This window comes from Haliotis cracherodii, unplaced genomic scaffold, assembly GCF_022045235.1.
Source record: "Haliotis cracherodii isolate W230 unplaced genomic scaffold, xgHalCrac1.p SCAF_14, whole genome shotgun sequence".
Classification (NCBI taxonomy): domain Eukaryota; kingdom Metazoa; phylum Mollusca; class Gastropoda; order Lepetellida; family Haliotidae; genus Haliotis; species Haliotis cracherodii.
In genome coordinates, this window is record NW_027266269.1 from 11834886 (window position 1) to 11840342 (window position 5457).

The window sequence follows — 5457 nt, forward strand, 5'->3', positions numbered from 1 at the left end:
GAGTAATTCTTAAATTCACGATAGAATGATGAGTAATGGCGAAATAAATATGGATAACACAGGGCTGCATGTGCCACTTACCAGAAACGTGTCATTTTGGCCCTTCTCCATTTCATCACCTTCGTTATACAGGTATAACTTGTGAGAAGAGTGTTCTCCAGTCAGAAGAAGGGTAATATAGTGATCTGTGTCACTGCCTTCCTCATTTCCAGTTTGGTTGATTACTGTATATTTGCATCGAACAAACTCATCTACCATCTCGTTAGATAAATCTGAAATATGGCAGTACAAAGTAATAAAAACATGAAATACTCACATCCCCCGCCAGTGTTATGTTCTGTTGAGTACGATATTTATCTAGTATACCTCAGTAGGTTCAATGGCGTCATACCAAGAGAGACCGCCTCCGTGGTCTAGTGGTACAGCGTACGCCTAGAGTGCGGAAGGTCGGGGATTCGATGTTATACCAAAAAATAATTCTTGGGCACGTTTTTTGGTAGTTGAATCAAGAAATGAATTATCACTAAAAATAAATCCATTTGCCATATCTAAAGCCATTGGAGGTATGTGTGGTGAAGTTAAGAATGTTTCACGGCTCGTGGGCGGTTCTCTTTTGGTAGAGTGTGCACGGAGACAGCAAGCTGTCAATCTTTTGAAATGTACTACATTTGCAAACACTGAAGTTGCTGTCTCTGCGCACAGAACGTTGAACTCGAGTCGGGGAATCATCCGCGACAGAGGCCGTTGTCTGGCGGAAATGACAGAAGATGATATTCTTGACGAACTCAAAGATCAACATGTCACTTCAGTGAAACGTTTTACTAGAAAAGACGGAGAAAACATTATCAAAACAAATACTTATTTGTTCACATTTTCACTGTCGACCATACCACAATCAATTAAGGCAGGCTATTTTAACATCGGAGTGGGGGTGTATGTCCCCAATCCACTCTGATGTTACCAGTGTCAGAAGTTTGGACACGGCTCCAAATCATGCGATCGGCCGTATGTTTGTCACCGTTGTGGTGGAAATCATTACGCCTCAGATTGTACAGCTGACCCCAAATGTGCTAATTGTATGGGTAAACGTTGCGTCTTCAAAATCCTGTCCTATTTGGAATCATGAAAAGGAAATCTTAACAGTCAAATATCAAAACATCATTTCTTTTCAGGAGGCTAAAAATGTCGTTGACAGACGGTCATGATCACCTCCATCAGCGCAAACCTATGCTGCTGCTGTCTCTCGATATTCTACCACAAGATCTATAGAATGTCAAACTGACTTGACATGGGCACACTCTGAACACCCTGTGCCTCTGGTTACAACATCAGAGAGTCAGACAAATGATTCAGATACATGTAGTTCGTATCATTCCTTCTCTCATCCGGGGGATAAAGCTACTGGAGGTGCTACTATTTTGGTGTGGCGGGGCGTTGTTCACAGTCCTGCTCCGCTTGACACAACTCTGCTAGCAGTTGCAGTTAGACTTACACTGCATATTGCCTTCACACTTTGCTCCTTATACATTCCACCTTCTTCAAATCTTCAGCAAAATGATCTACAAAAACTATACGACCAACTCCCAAAAGCCCTGTGTCATCATGGGTGATCTAAATGGGCATAATCCTTTATGGGGAAATGCAATCATTAATCAAAAGGGAAAAGTGATCGAGGATTTTGTTTCCGATAATGATCTATGCATCTTTAATGATGACTCCGACATGTACTTACACCCTGCTACTGGCACATATTCATCTCTAGATCTGTCTCTGACGGATTCAGTTTTGTTGAACGAATTCTCCTGGTCAGACCACGATGACCCATGTGGAAGTGACCATTTCCCCACCGTACTTAAACCCATTAATCCCACTGATGATCCACCTTAACCTCGATGGAATTATTTGAAGGCTGATTGGCTTTTATTTCAATCTTTATGGAAAGATAAATTACAACCTACGTCTCTTCAGAATGTTACTGACCCGATTCAGTTGTTCTCAGATCAACTGAATACAATTGCTGATGAATCAATTCCTAAGTCCTCCGTCAACCCACGTATTCGTAAACCATGGTTTGATGACACTTGCAAACAAGCTAGGAAAATTTCGTAAGAAGGCGGAGAAATACTTCCGTCAACATCCTACTGTCCATAATTTAAACACTGTCAACATTTCAAATGCTAAGGCAAGACGTCTATTTAAGAAAAATAAACGTCAATCATGGAGGAACTATTTCTCCCAAATAAACACTCGTACTCCTATGTCCAAGGTATGGAACATGATTATAAAGATCAAAGGCAAGAGATCACATTCTACAGTTAACCATCGGAAGGATGTTGATACTTTACTAACTGATAAATCTGCTATTGCCAATAGACTTTGGACAACCTTATCTTAACATTCGTCTTCATCAAATTACGTTCCTGAATTTCAAAAATATCAACAACAACAGGAAAAGAAAAAAGTAAATTTTACATCTGATAATGGTGAAGATTACAATGAAGTATTTTCACTACATGAGCTACATACTGCCTTAGGGCAAGTTCGTGATACAGCAGCAGGAGCTGATAATATTCATTATCAGCTGCTGAAACACTTGCCCGAATCATGTCTGGAAACTATGTTGACAATATTCGATGATATTTGGACATCAGGGACGTTTCCACCTTCATGGCATAATGCCATTGTTATCCCCATACCCAAACCTGGGCGGGATCATTCTGATCCATCAAATTATCGACCTATAACTCTAACTAGCTGTGTTTGTAAAACTATGGAATGCAAGGTAAATAATCGATTAGTGTGGTACTTGGAAACAAATGATCTTTTTACCAACATACAATGTGGTTTCCGGAAAAACAGAAGTACTATCGATCATTTTCGACTTAGAAAAAGCTTACGATACAACATGGAAACATGGTATTTTAAAATTCGTCGTCTGCCTCATTTTATATCACAGTTTTTAACAGACAGGCAATTTCAAGTCAAAGTGGGTACAACCGTGTCTGATCATTATAATCAGGATCAGGGTGTCCCACAAGGAAGTATTTTGTCTGTCCCTTTATTCAGTATAAAAATTAACAGTTTGTCAAACGTTTTAAATGATTCATTTGATGGATCACTTTTTGTGGATGATTTGAATATATCTTGTCATGGTAAAAATATGCACACAATAGAAAGGCAATTACAATTATGTCTAAATAAAATTCACAAGTTGCATACATTTCTGCAGAAAATATAAGCCACATAAGGACCCTGAACTATTTGTGAATGGCACCCCTATCAAAGTTGTTAAGGAGGCCAAGTTCTTGGGACTTATTTTTGATAACCACTTAACTTTCCTTCCACATATTAAATACCTTAAAGGTAAATGCCCAAAGGCACTCGATCTATTGAAAGTTGTTTCTAATTCAAAGTGGGGAGGGGATCAAACAACTCTCTTACACTTATACAGGTCACTGATCCGTTCAAAACTTGATTATGGCTCCATCGTCTATGGTGGAGCCTGCAAAAGTAATTTACAAAATCTAGATACTATACATCATCAGAGGCTTTGCCTTGGAGCCTTTAGAACGTCTCGCATTCACAGTCTATATATAAGAGCAGATGAGCCTTCTCTTAAACAACGCCGTCTAAAATTATCTCTACAATACATCGCTAAATTATATTCCAATCAGTCGAATCCAGCTTTTGAATGCATATTCAATCCTCTCTACGAAGATCTTTACAATAAGAACTCAACACTCCACCACTCGGAATTGGAATAAAATCTGCAATATCAGCTTCAAATATTAAACTCTAAGATATAGCTCCTACTAAACTTTTCTCATCTCCTCCTTGGCAAATGGTAAAGCCAGAGGTAGGCCTGACATTAACAAAACTAAAAAAAATCAGATACTAACCAATTAATTTACCAACAAGAATACCATCAACTAAGAAACACTTACGACACTTATAAATCTGTATTTACAGATGGATCCAAGGATGGTGGCGCAGTTGCTAGTTGCAACTTTGACATAATCATTAATTATATATCTTTTTTGGCAGTTTTAAATAACATCATCCAAAAAATGTATGAGAATGCATCTGCGCATTCAAATGATGTTACTAGGTTGAGCATACATTTTGACGAGAACAACAATTACCTTTGTGAGATGACGAGACATTCCCTATGTCAGCGAATAGTCTTGCATGTTTCTGGCACAATATAGCGCGTGACGTTTTTCCTCCGTCCCCTAAAGCATGAATTGGGATATGTTAGCCATAAATAATCCAGACAAAAACATTTTCTTAACATGCACATCTAGGACATGTTTTCACGTACAATATGTACATATATTTCTCTGAAAGGGGCCAAACACATCCATGTTTTACTGAGAACATCCACACTCATGATGTGTCAAACCTAAGACAAACGTGTCACTTGAAACTATCTCCGTTTGAAGCAAACTGTGTATGTCATTGATATCAACAGTTCTCGATAACGTCATGACGACAATGGATTGAGACCTATTCAAACCTGGATCTTCACGGGTGCATTACTAGCTGGAATTTCGCTGAGTATGGCATTAAACAATGACAAACAAACTCAAAAAGTAATGATACCAGGCATTAGCGAACAGGTGAGCCTTCCTGCCTCATTGTTCATCTGTGAAAACAACGACAGGACATGTGGTAGAATTCAAATAGGGAAATGCATTGGAGATACTCTTTTCTCTGATGTGACAAATTTGGAAATGTCCTTAACATGTCTAATAATAAACTTTCTGATTTTTTTTAGGCCTTGAATGTTGTAACCTAAGAACTTCTGAGAAAGCACCAGGTTAGCAATATCCGGGTTAGAATTGGTCTTCTGTCTTAACAGATGACTAAGCTTGCCGAAATAGGCGACTAACTTGATAGGGTGGTCAGGTTTGCTGACTTGGTTGATGCATATCATCATAGCCCAAGTGCGTAGGTTAATGCTCATGATGTCAATCACTGGATTGTCTGGTCCAGACTCAATTATTTACAGAACGTCGTCGACCAGCAAATACGTTGACAAGTTTATGGGAGTTGAGTTCTTTTCTTGGAACCATAGCTGGTTGATCTACTTCAAAGTTTCGAAAGATTGGTGTTGCCAGTCATGGAAATCCTGGCTCTAAAATAGATGTTATTGTCGGTGAAGAAACATAAGATAAACTACATAAATAGGTACTTATACACCAAGGTTAATTATTGTTTGTGTGTCTGTCGTGTAACGCCACACACAACAATATTCCAGCTATATTTGGGCGGTTTGTAAATAAACGAGTATGGACCAGACAATCCAGTGATTGATTGAGTGAGTGAGTATGGAATAACGCCGCTTTTAGCAATATTCCAGCAATATCACGGCGGGGGACACCAGAAATGAGCTTCACACATTGTACCCATGTCGGGAATCGAATCCGGGTCTTCGTCGTGACGAGCGAACGCTTT